Source organism: Suricata suricatta, chromosome 1 (assembly GCF_006229205.1).
Source record: "Suricata suricatta isolate VVHF042 chromosome 1, meerkat_22Aug2017_6uvM2_HiC, whole genome shotgun sequence".
NCBI classification, from domain to species: domain Eukaryota; kingdom Metazoa; phylum Chordata; class Mammalia; order Carnivora; family Herpestidae; genus Suricata; species Suricata suricatta.
In genome coordinates, this window is record NC_043700.1 from 17,545,444 (window position 1) to 17,559,401 (window position 13,958).

At 38.9% G+C, this 13,958-nt stretch overlaps 1 long non-coding RNA gene across 1 annotated transcript in view; it reads left to right on the top strand.

Annotated features, from left to right (window-relative positions):
* The first annotated feature begins 1,326 nt into the window (after positions 1-1,326).
* The window catches only part of LOC115287971, a 127,111-nt gene continuing 114,479 nt past the window's right edge, over positions 1,327-13,958 (top strand). The window contains exon 1 of the long non-coding RNA XR_003906749.1: positions 1,327-1,442. This is a non-coding gene — a long non-coding RNA (uncharacterized LOC115287971). The remainder of the gene's footprint in view (positions 1,443-13,958) is intronic.

Sequence of the window (13,958 nt, forward strand, 5' to 3'; positions counted from 1 at the left end):
TCTGCAGATCCTCAGGGGAATTTTGAAAATTAAGAAGCAGTATACATGGCAGGAGGTGCTGCCTTTTGGGAGAGTTGTGACAAAGGTCCCAGTAGCAATCATAGTCCAGTTCATGTGCCAAGAGAATCGATGCCCCAAGGCATCAGCAGCAGAGGCCATCGTGTTAAAGAAGGAAAACTCAAAACCAAGTGAGTTTAGACATCTTGGTGGGTGGGCTGAGGTGGCAGCAATTACTGAACGTCAGTACCCTCCTCCTCAACATGCATGTCTTCTTATAATCCTTTAGTCTTCTGACAAATTCTAAGAAAGAGGAAAAGGGAGGTGTCTTTAAGAGTGGGAAATGATCCAGACACAAAGTTTAAATCTTTAATTATGAGAAACTAAAACACTAAATTTGTTTAAATGTTTACCCAAAGAGTCTAAATTTTTAACCAGAAATGATTGTGCTATCTTGAAGTAATACGATTCAGGGCTTTTCCACATTAGGAAAAGCTAAGCTTTATGGAACCACACTAAGTTGAGTTGAATTATGGAAAAATTAAAATTTTATGTCTGCATAACTGAATTGTATCTATAATTTTGTCCCAGCTGCAGTTGTTGGCTAGTAATTATTAAAAAGAAAACGACTAGGGCACCAGGGTAGATCAGTGGGCTAAGTGTCCGGCTTCAGCTCAGGTCATTATCTCCAGGTTTGAACTTCACGGGTTTGAACCTGGAGTGGGTTCTGTGCTGACAGCTCAGAGCCCGGAGCCTGCTTGTACTCTGTGTCTCCCCCTCGGTCGGTCCCTCCCCCAGCTTGCTCTCTTTCTCTCTCTCTCTCTCAAAAATAAATAAGCATTTAAAACATTTTTAAAAGAAAAAAGAAAATGATTGTCATAGATATTTTTCTAAACTACCTCATGAAACTGCCCTGGTTAACTTATAAAGAGCCACTACTGCCAATAGTGACTCTGAAAAGCTGCAAGTATCTGAAATTCTCTCTGAAACATAAAACATTCCCATTATGTTCAGGGAATTTGCGATGTTAAATCAATATTTCTATACTGTACGCATTATAAACTAGTAATGCACATACCCTGTTAGGCAGGACTTTTGGTTGTTGAATGCAATGTTATGTTTCCCAACAACAAACCTATTTTATTGGTATGTTGGTAAAATCTTTTTACCATAATGATTCTTTTCTCTTAGGGGTAAGGTAGTCCCCTCATTTGTGGTTCCACTTTTTTTGCTTTTAGTTTCCAGCCGCCAAGCCCAGGTCTGAAAGACCCTCAGCCACCAGACGCCCCCACGACCGTCTCGGAGGCCGGTGCTCCACCTCCTGACGCAGCGTCATGACGTCACGGCGTCCTCAGTAGCCCCGCGCTGCGCGTTGCAGCCCTTGTGTCGTTTCCTGCATCATCTCTTCCTGTAAGCGTTTTACCATCTCCCGTTGTTACAAGAAGGTGAGTACAGTTTAATAAGATATGTTAAGCGAGGGAAACTACATTCATAAAACTGTTATCAATAAAATGTTATAATTCTGTTTATCATTAGTTGTTAATCTCTTCCTGTGCCTCATTTATAAATTAAACTTTATCATAGGGTCGTATGTATAGGGAAAAAATAATATGTAGAAGGCTTGGTACTATCTGAGGTTTCGGCATCCACTGGGAGCCGGGGAACGTATCCTGCGTGGAAAAAGGCGGGGTACTGTATTCATATGAATGGACTGATTGATTATGCCACTTTTCTGTTCTCGAACCTTCATTGTCACCATCTGTCGATTTTATGAAACCCTTGTTTGTACACACTTGAGTCTCCGGGACACAGTTCCGGTGACCATTTTTGCTGTATGCTCTTGCTCCACGTCGCGACCGTGCAATAAAGGCACCTAACAAGTTGTGTCTTTCCACGATGTTAGCTTCATTCACTCATAAACCAGGGTTGGCACCACTGTGACAGGCTTGGGATTCCAAACTCAGTGACACTTCTCTGTGCGTTTCACTTGGCTTCATATGCATACAGAAGACATACAATACAAAGCCACATAATAAAGTGCAAGTGTGAGACGTGAACACACCAAATGGAAAATCGGTGGGTGCGCGCACAGCTGACAGGAGGACTCAGGCGGGTCTGCGTCAGCTGTCGGCACTTACTGCTGATTATGTTCCGTGGTCCGTCTGGAAGGGCGTTCAGAGGCCATTGCCTGTCAAACGTGGTCAGACGTGGAAGAGTCAGCACCTGGAGAATCTGAGCGTTTGCCGCAGAAATACTGCCTTCTTAAAGGAGTTCAATCAGTCGTTAGCGATTTCAGGCCTCTTCTGGTTCTACTGATTATTCTTGGTTCATCCGCGTTCGACTGGCCTTGCTAATTAGCAGTCCTTGGTGCCGTCAGCATGTTCTCATTTTAGCAAGGTGTGGTTCTCAGCTCATTGCCCTTGGTGCCATCGTGAATCTTTATGTCACTGCTTGACATAAGTGACCCCATCATACTCTCTACATTCCATTATTTTAATATTTACCCAAAATTGGTTATTAGACCTTTCCCAGTAAGTCTGTATATCTGCTTGTGTCTTTGCTTCTACTTTCTCCCTGGAAAGACTTCCCCAGCCTCTCAGCATCTCGCTCTTCTTTACCAATCATTTCATCAATTTCAAATACACCCTTTTTCTAAAAAATGCCTTGATCTACTTTATTTCAATATGCTCCCCTCAGCATTTCACAGGCCTCTTCTGAGGTTTATTCTATGCTATTTATATGCTACTTCTTGTGATAGTTTACCTGCATCTCCTACAATAATGTTGCTTGTACATAATTATTATTTCTTGCTTGTTTTAATCTGTGTCCTCATATTACCATATGGAGCACACATAGCCTGTGCTCAGTCAGCACATTTTTTTGAAATGATGTAACAATGACAGTTAAGTTGCTACCTTGCCCTCAATTTAAAAATCTGTGTTTGCTCCATGAAAGAATGCTTTGGGGAGAAGAAAAGACATTCATGAATTTGCATGTGATTAATCATAAGTCACTCTTTGCTTTCAGCTTCCCTCCTAGGTAGAGATAAAAAGCATGCAGTGTAGAAGTTTAAGGACTCTACAGGGCTTCCCAAGGACACGGGATGGGGGAACATGATTAAAGAGAAGCTTCCAGGGATAGAATGGACCCAGGGAAGGAGTTACTGCTGATGGCTAAGCCTGTGAGAGCAGACTGGTGAGTAGGAGAGAAGGCATGTTGTAGGGGGAATGAGGAGGACAGAACTAAGAATGTAGATATTTCAAGGCCACAACCCATGCAAAAAAATTATATATATAGGGAGGAAAGAAATGATGCTCATATATTAAAGATACAGTGTAGAAGTACAGTGTGTGAACTTAATAAGAGGATGTAATTAGCTTTCCTGATAAAGGAGGTTGCAGTTGAACACTGTGATACAATGTGCCTTTGGTGGAAATGATTTAGATTTCCTAAATGTATGACACAGCTATGCAGGTGTGAGAAGTAAAGCAGATCGCTGTGCAAAATTCTGTCCAAGTAGACTAGTTGTCCGATTTTATATATGCCTGTAATGGTTTCCCATTTCCTCACCTGTGGGAGAACTAATCAATCAATAAATTGGTACAAGAAGCTAACACTACTTATATACCATAACTTGGGAAATCACCCAAGGCAGCGAACTGGAAGGAGCTACTGTGGATATGAAACAGACCACTCAGAAATCATGATGACCCGTGATCCCACTACTGGAGAACCGTTTCTTGTGCCGGAAGAGGGCCATGATCTTGGCGAATTCTTATAAGCAGAACTGCCAAGAATAGAACTCAGTCCTTCCTTTTTTTTTTTTTTTTAAATTTATTTTTGAGGGAAAGAGACCGTGTGAGCAGGGAAGGGTCAGAGAGAGAGGGAGACACAGACTCTGAAGACAGGCTCCAGGCTCTGAGCTGTTAGCACAGCCCGACATGGGACCGGAACCCATGAACCGCAAGATCATGACCTGAGACGAAGTCGGATGCTTAACCGACTGAGCCACCCAGGCGCCCCGAACTCAGTCTTTTCTAAGGTGTTCTCTTTTGGGGAACTGCAAGGTCATCAGTGGAGAGAGCAATCCAGAGAAACTCCATTTGACTCTTCCCTTTGGAAATGAATTCTTAGAACCCTCCTTCCCTGATGCCCCCTTTTATTCTGGGAAGTGAGAGTTTCTAGTAGGCTCTACCTGGTCACTCCATACTTAGTTTAAGAGTGGATTAGATAATGTATGATTATGTGCTTTGTATATTAAATTTTAAAAAGCAACTTAAAAATTTTTTTAAACATTTATTTATTTTTGAGAGACAGAGAGAGACAGTGTGATCAGGGGAGGGTCAGAGAGAGGGAGACACAGAATCGGAAGCAGGCTCCAGGCTCTGAGCTAGCTGTCAGCACAGAGCCCAACGTGAGGCTCAAACCCATGAGCTGTGAGATCATGACCTGAGCTGAAGTTGGATGCTTAACCGACTGAGCCACTCAGGCACCTCTAAAAAAGCAACTTAAAAAAAAAATCAATTCTAGACTAATGAGACCAGGAGTATTTTCTGAATACTTTTAAGAATCAATTCTTCATTTTTTCTTGAGAAATCATTTGGACAATTGGGATAATTTTTTTATCGATAAAACATTCATTTTGAATTGACCTCCCCATTTCCACTTACCCATTTTCTCTTTTCAACTCTGGACCCTGTTTCTATCCTGCTGTGGATGGAAATCACTAATGAATCATTTTCCGCTGTGGCCTCATGTCTAGCTTTTTCTCCAACCACTTTACCTTACAAGGAGATCTATATTTAACATGTATTTTATCTCAAATAATTAGCTCTCTTTTCTAAGAGACAAAACTGAGCCACACAATATTGGGCCCAGGAAAGGAGGAGCAACTGTTGAGGGAAAAGATGATAAGTTAACTGACCTCACTGGATGACATTTTCTTTCTATATAATCATTTGATAATTCCTCTCAACTCCTGCCCTAAAGCCCACCCCCAGCCCTGAAGGTGACTCATTTGAGTGGGTTTGAATCAGGGTGCTCTAAACAAACAAACCAATGGAATTGGTATCCATATATTCACATTCATATTTCTGTGTATCTGTAGCTATATCTGTTTCTTGAGAAATATTATAAGGAATTCGCTCACATGGTTATAGAGGCTAACTAAATCTCATGAAATGCCATCTGCAAACTGGAGACCAGGAAAGCCGATGATGTGGTTCAGTCTGAGCCTGAAGGCTTGGGAACCAGAGTGGTTGCTAATGTAATTCCCAGTCTGAGTATTGGAGAGGACCAGTGTTGCAGCCCAGCAGTCAGGCATGGAGAGAAAAATTCTCGCTTGCTCTGCCTTTTCTTTCTATGTAGACTTGCACAGACTGGATGATGCCCACCTACTTATTTTACTCAGTCTACTGATTTAAATGCTAATCTCATCAAGGAACTCCCTCACAGAAATAATGAAATAATGTTTAGCCCAATATCTGAGCATCCTGTGATCTAGGCAGGTTGACACAATAAATTAGCTGTCTCAGAGGTGGTTCCAGGGTGAAGCAGACTTAGCTACACAGTGTCCACTCCATTCACAAGAACCCTATTGGTGGCCGTCCAGCTTGTTTCTGCTCTATCCTCCAACATTCTGTATTTTACTGTCAAGACTCAATCACCAGTTACAGCTTCATATAAGCCCTGAGACTTCATGAAGCCAGCGAAGCTCTCTGGTGCTGTCTTCTTGTAAGGGTGTGAAGGGTGCCCATGACTTTTCATAGCCTAGCGCCGATGCCTGGAGTGAGACTCAAGTCTCTCCTAATGCAGGTAACTCCAGTCTCCATTGGACCAGAGATTTGACTCGAATTTGTGGGGAGCAGGAATGGTGAAGGAAAAATACCACAGTGCTTTTACCCCTATGAATTCCATTCAAGGAATTCTCTCTTTAAATACATCCTCCAGTATTATTTTCTAGTCCTCTCTTTTGTGGCTCAGAAGGATGATTCAGATTGATAGAGACTTTTGGGCTACCTGTTTCTTCTTTGAAGATGTAACCACTCATTATCCGTGTAGTTTTCAACTGAGAGGACCTTGGTAAAACTTGGAGACAAAAGGAAAAAAAGGTCCCTTTTGATATTGTTTTACATATGCCTTTGCGGCATTCTAATCTCATCGTTTGCAATTATCAGTTGTAATTTTGCATTTATTTTGGCAACCATTTGACTAGTCTCTATCTTCTCCACTCTACTAGAACTCCATGGGGGCAAAATCTGTTCTATTGTTCTGTCCCTAAGGCCTTACACAATGTCTTGCATGCAGCATTTTTGAATTAATGATTAGATGAATTGGTGACCAGTCAGTGATCTCGATATATTTATTTTTTCCAGTTACTGTTACTTCTTTTCTTTCATTGAAGAAATTCTTTTACGTAAGACCTGTGTTATGAACTAAAATGCAAACATCCTATAGCCTGTCAAATTTTAGTATAATACTAAAAGTGGTCATTTTTGAGTAATAAATGAAATACACATTTATTCACTCTGTAAAATTAATAACCAACTATTATTCAGGCACTGGGACTTTGGAGATGAAAAAAGAGTCGTATTTACAATAGCATAGACATAATAGACAAGTACTTGCAATAGAATGTGCTCTATTAAGACACAGTTATGTATATAAGGTAATTTTTTTTAGTAAGTATAATGTTCCAGGTCCTTCATTCACATGTAAGTTTTTTTATTCTTCAAAACTGCCTTCTGAATTATGTTTCATTATTCCATTTTTTCCCCAATAAGTAAACTGAGGCTCAGTGAATTTAAACCTTTTGAAAAATTAATACATTGTTTGGGTGTATGTTTATTTGGTTTCAAAGCAAACACTCTTTTCTTTGTGGCACATGACAAAGAACCACATCTTTTTTTTTTTTTTTAAATAGTTTATTGTCAAATTGTAGCAGACACAAGGTGGGCCCCATGTCGCTGGCAACGTCCCCAGAAGGGCCCAGCCCAGGAAGCTCACCCTACCAGGAGTGGGGTTCGAACCCACGCAGGCACATGCCCATTGGATCTTAAGTCCAACGCCTTAACCCCCCGGTCATCCCAAGTCTCTGTGAGGGGAGCACTCCTCAACTCATGAAGGCTCATGAATGAGAAACATACGAAACCGTATTACTATTTACTGAGAGTTTATGTTGTGCTAAGCATTATGCTGGCCTTTTTAACCTAAAAACAACTCTAAGATATTGGTATTATTCCCATTTCCTATAATGGGACATTGGGTCTCATCAAGTGTAAGTCACTTGCCCAAGTCATATATATATGAGGTGGAGCTAGGACTTGAAATCAGTTCTTATGATTACAAATCTATGCTTATAATGTTTTTTAAAAAAATGGTTCTTCTGAGTCCTCTTTTTTGACATTACTGTAGGCCATTTGAGTATAACCTGGTTATGGCAAGCAAACAGTAGCCTGCAGGATTTTTAAACCTGCATATTACCTGCCTTTCAACACTAAAGTCTGAAAACTTTTTTTTTGTCTTCTGGCTTCCTATGAACTTCTGAGCTTTTGGTGTCCCTAAAGCTGTGTTTTAAATCCTTTACATTGTCATGATAATTCAGCCAATATTTACCACTAATCAACTGTAGAGAAACCCAACTGCTCCCTATGGGAAATTATGAAACATTGGTTAGTGTGAATATTATCAACAAGGACCTCAGAAGCTCCTCGTGTTCCTGTTTCTTCAACCAAAATTCATTCATCCATGGACCAATCTGCTCCTAAATTTGTAAACAGCTGTCCAGTAATAAACGCACTAAAATGAATAATAATCTCAAGCAGTTCCACAAATGCTCTTCTTCCCATCCTTCCCATCTCAGTGGTGTTTATGAGCTGTTAAGGCAATGAACGGGGAGAATAACATTTTTTAAAAAATAAATGTGAACATGGCGACTTACAGTTTAGGTTCTAATCACCCTTTGAGCTCTTAAAACATCGATTTGTCTTTCTAATTTAGGTTGTGTGTCTCTTGAGCCCTGAGCACATCTTCTTTATGCCTGGTACGATGCCAGATCCATCAGTGTTAAATAATTAATCTTCATAATGATAGCTTGCAGAGGTGGTCCCACAATTATTGAAGGGCACCTTGACATCCTTGGGAAGTCGGCTTTGAAAAACAGATGTGTGCAGCAGATAGCAACTGAATATTAAGGCAAATAATTTCACTTCTCAGAGCCTCAGTTTCTGTGTCTAGAAAACAAGGGTGTTGGACTAGGTGCTCAGTTGTTGGATTAGAAATTCATGAAGCTAATCCATATATAGTCCTTTTTCATCCAAAAATTCTTTTAACTTTTAGAGAATTACTCTAGTTTTTTGGGCTCCATTCACTTTCCATTCAGATGTGTGTTATACACTGGAATCTGATTAGAACCCAGTTTATAATATTTGATGTGTTTTTATCTTTCATCTCAGTTAAGTGTATTAAATATTGAATAGATATACTTTCTTAAAAAGTAGTAGCACTGGCCTTGTATACAAGGTTGCAAGAGTCCCACACTGTTTGGCCTCTGTTTCCTAATAGTAAACATAGCAACATAGCACCACTTACATATTCAGGACGCTATGGTGGAAGGACCAGGGGCTTGCGATTCGAGTCTGACCACCAGCACAAGGTATCTACAGTGTACCTATTTAGCAAGCTCATTAAAGGGTATGCCGAAATACGCTGTTTAATGAGCTGGGGGAAATATTTAGCCTCTCTAAACTTAGTTGTCTTACCAATATAATGGGAACCTAGTAATGGTTTCTAGGACTTTCTGAGAATTAATGTATATAAACGGCCTAACATAGAGGAAGTGCTCAATAAAGGGCAATTTCCTTTTCTTCCCCTCTGTTTATCCTTTCATCCTGACTTCATTCAGCAGTCCTTTTTCAGTCTGTGCATATTTCCATATTATTTAAAACACACCTCCCAAACCTGGTCTAGTGGTCCTGTTGTCAGAATTCTGGAAGTGGTGGCATTAAAGTGGCTATATCTATTTAAAAAAAAAAAACACATCTTTGCAGGAATATATCTACCCTCTGCAATAGCTGCAGTAGCCTATCTGTCAGTTCCGCCTGTGGTCACCTTTGGGCGAAGGCATCAAATACTCCTGCTGAAATGCAATGATGATGGGTAGCCTGTGAGTCTAAAGAGCTGGGTATATCCTTCGTCTTTGGAGAAGTATCCAGTTGGAGAAAAATGTTTTCAAATTTCATACTTGACTTGGGGGTTCTGATGCAATTGCCATCAGCAGTACTGTTGGAATGGGCCATCAATGCTGAAAATGCACCTCATCGGTTAGTTGTATTAGAGTCGGGGGAAAAAGGAAGAGCAACGTTATAGGAAGCCATAATCAAACCAGTTTATATGTATCCTCAAAATTTCCATGTGAGAGAGCAGTATGTTCCACAGCAGTGAGAATTCAAGTCCATTCAACCCACACCTAAGTGTGCCTCCTTTGTCCGAGGCCCAAGAACTGGCATTCCATACCAAACACTAATTCTGTCTGAATACCACAGAGGAAAGTGGGGACAGAATTAAGATAAATTCTGGGGCACAGGGTAAAAAGCATAGGAGCCGTTTTGCAATTCAGAACCTACCCAGCCAGGGCCAACTAACATAAGGATAGAATTTTAGGAGGTAGGTGGAGTCTGAAAATAAGCAACTTACACATAAAGAATAAAAGTGAGCTTAATATAAACATTGTTAATTCATAATATTTAGTCCAGCCTTGATATAGATTTATGGCAAACATCCATTTATTTATTTCTTTGTTTATTTATTTATTTGTTTTTTAGAGTAGGAGGATCACATGATCAGAAGTAAGGAAATCTCTGATAAATCTTAACTCACTACCTGCAAGAAAGGTGGACTTGTGCACATCTCTCAAACCTGTCTGTCTTTGCATTAGTTTTCTTAGCTGTGAAATAGAATTAATAATTCTTATTCCATTTCACAAAGTGGACAGTTGTGAGAATAGAAAAAGGTAAAAAGTAAATTAAAGTGTTTTGAAAGTGATGCATTATTTAAATTCCATCCATTTTCATAGATGTTTTTAAGGTTAAAATCAAAGAGATAAATTTATGATGTTTTTCCTCTTTGCCTTCCAACACAAAAGAAATTATGAAGGATTATTTTAGGTTTGCTTTTTATTTATTCACACATGTTTAAGTATGTTAAAGCAAAGGAAGGGTTAGATGCTAGTGATAACTTAGATATTTTCTGTATCACTGAATGCTAGATGACTATTGGTGATACTTTTTAATAAAAATTGTTCACTGAATATTCTATGAGGGAGATTTACAGAGAATGTCTTTGCTTTCTTTTGTCAGTGAAGCATGTATCCCATTCGAATTGGCCTTAGTCAATATTTTGCTTATTCAACAGAAATAACAATGACCCTCAAATATGACATATATTGAGTACTCATTGTGAAAACTGCATTGACTTAGGTACTGTGAAGGTAGACGAAAAAGGAATGTTATAAATAAAGAGGATGTTTATGAATTTTCTAGTGTTTCAAGTATTAAGTGTTCCAATTAAATACGTTATAATTCCAAGCAAGACATTTACTATGTTCCCTGGATGAGATCTTAGGTTCTTGAAGAAGTTTCTGTACATAAAAGTATCTGCCATTCTCATTCTGCTAAGAAGTCATTCAGATAGCTTCTGCCAGTAAACAAGGTGAGGAATCAAAGACTCTGCAATTTTAGTAGAGGCAACATGTCAAGGTTGCTGAGGCATTCTTCTTACTAGTGGAGTTGGAGGAGGATATGTACCACTGCATACCTAGGGATCAATATTCTCACTTTTCTGTTTTCCTGTCAGTAATAGAATGCTTGTCACGTCCTTCCTTTTTTTCTTTGTCTGTACCAGAAAGGAGAAGGTAATTTGAGGACATGTTTAACAGAGTGGTCAGAAGGAAAATGGAAAAGATCTATGTCACCTTGAGTTTGCTGGAGCACTGATGAGGTGTGGTAGGATATATTCAGTGGGAGAAGGGAGTGGAGACAGTAAGAAGGAGCTCTGAGACACCAGGACTGCAGAGGACATAGAGAAAGAGAGGACTCAAATCAAGTGGGAAGGCTATGTATGGACCAAAATGGTAAGGACCAAAATCGGGTCATTTTGTCTTGCAGTTCAGTGCTCATTGGTGTCTGGAGCCAAACAGTTTGATTCTTTTCCTGGTTCAGATACTTTATTCTGTTTTCTCTGAAAGGAATTAAAGATAAGTTTTTATAGACTTTATAGATAAGTTTATAGAAAAACTTTATAGATAAGTTTCTGTCGGCATATTTGCAAGAGGCAAATTTTTGAAGTATTTACTGTGTGTTTTAGGGAACTGGTTCTGCTTTAGGCAGTCCTGTATGTACTTTCAAGGCATGTCGCTTCTCTCGTGCTCTGTCACTTGTCTTTCATAGAATCTGTTCTAAACAAATGGTCCTTGATAGCCCCTTGCTTTGAAATAAACATGATTGGTAGGTTTCTTTATTTTATGGGAAGACAGGAGACAGATGGATACATATCATGTTAGAATTCCATGTATCAATGCTATAAGTAAAGTAAGCCTTGTATCTGATAAGAGACTATCTGATTAAGAGGTAAAATTGTGTAGTATCAGGGGCATCAATTTTGAATTTGCATTTTATCAATTTGATTTCTGTGAGGTTGTTTTTGGGGGACATAAAATGGAAGTAATAATATTTGTTATGTCATGGATGTAGTTTAAGAGTTTCAGAAAGGAATTTTTTACAGAAGAAATTATTAAATATTATTATTATAATTCATCTGATTTTGGCTATGGAACACTGACCTATAACTTGGATATTTATGGATCCTCAGTTTCTGAGCCAGTTTGGACTACATATCAGACTTACAGGTGTAGAATATGGAATTATTACAAGATTGAGCTCCAATATGTCTGAAGGGAACCCACTGAAATACAGTAATCCCTAATAGGCACCCTGATTTTTTCCTTTTAAAGCATAGATTGGGCAAGAGTTGTGTCCCTGAATCCTACTACTCATTTTTCCTTTCCTATGAGGTTTTCTACAAAGAAGGGAGTTTTACATGCAAAGAGTTATAGTGAGATACCAAGTACCGAATTATTTTTTGCTCAACAATACTCAGTAGACTCTTCGGGAAGCTTTCTGATTAAAGTTGCATTTGAGAACCTGGCTTTGGCGAGGAGGCCCAGATGAGGACTTTTGTTTCATCTTCCATCTCCTTAAAGCTAAAATGCTAGCCAGAGGAAGTCCATTGCAGCCCGACCTGCCATCCCAGCCTCAGGCAGAGAAGCTGGAATAGGATAGAGGTGCAACAGCACCTCCAGGTTGTCTTTTAAAAGCAGCCCATACTAGACTGTGTACCCTTGAGAAGCCAGAGCCAGAGAGGTATCAGTTATGGTAACCATAGGGCCTCCCAAAATAGGAAGAGGGCAGGTGAAGCCATGATCTTCTTTAACCCCCAGTTATATCATCTGTTGCCAAAAGTGGTCCAGTGAAAGACCAAATTGAAAATTATTTCTATGGCAGAAGATACTGTATCTATGAATCCATGGGTTGTATGTATAGAAGGACAGAAAGAATGGCAGAAACATGGTGGCAGAAATTGCTTCCTTTATAAAAACAGTATATATAGTATTTGAGATATTCTGGCCATCTCAAAATCTGAGTGGATTGTTCAAAAGGACTGACTCAAGCTCAGTGCTACATTTTTTTAGATAGTTCAATGACTTTGTATTCCACTGTTCAGAAAAAAATCTCTCTGAGATCTTACTAAATCATAAGAATATGTACATACATACCTAGTTTCTTTAAAAAATAGATCTGAACAAAATAAAGGAAATGATGAATAGAAACCACAAACGTGAGGAGCTATCAATAATGGAGAATGAACAACAATGCATATCTCAATGCTAAATGGTAAGAAGGCACAATTGGAAAAATCAGTAGCAACGTAATATAAACAGATGCCACAATTTAAACCTATTGAGAGAATCTCATTAGATTATCATTTTATCTATGTAATGCATTGGTGTTTACAAAAATATAATAGATAACATTCTGGTGTATATTATATATTTTAAATTATTACTGCATTAAATAGAATTTATAATAGTCTATAATTTTAAAGTGACTAACATCTTTTATTTGTACCTTTTAGCTTATCAAAATAGCACTTTGTCAATTTCCTCAGAGAAATGTCTATGCAACTAGCACTCTGGTGTTCACTTTAAGCCTTTATCAGGGCATATGCTAATTTCCAAAGGGAAAAGTGTTTCCATTATATAGAAAGATGCTGAGGAAAAAAATCTGCTATGGACACAATTTTACTTTCAAAATGTTGAGATGCCCAGACCACAGTCCTAGGTAGTGTGAAGAAAAATCACATCATACAGGGAATTAGCACTAACAAAGGAACGAGGGTTCTGAAGGCCATTCCCAAGGCAAGAACACTATTGTTCAGGGGTAATCTCAAAGGATGGCTGATTTCAAAGAGCAGTGAAGTTTTTTCTGCCTCAAGTACAGGATAGAGAACAGAGCAAGATTGATTGTCACGTTTTACGTGTAATCAGGGTGAAAGAAAAAGTGAAAGGCTTTTTTAAGACTTGAAGAAGAGACCTAAAGACAAAATCAATGGAGATTAGAGTTTTTGCTTCATAGCAATATCTGCTTTTATTTATGCACATGACTGATTAATACAAATGACATGGTTACTTAATGACATGACTTAGTGGTTAATTTTTCTGTTAGAAAATACTGCACAGTGTGCAAATAGGAAAATACCCACTGCTTGACTCTTAATTCATTCTGCTAACGTACCAGGTTTTTGTTTTTATTTTACCATCAATGTGAGCAGCTAGCATCTAGGCATCTAGGTAGGTCTGTTCTGTTGAACCATTATTGCAATTAATTCAATCAACAAATGTTCATTGA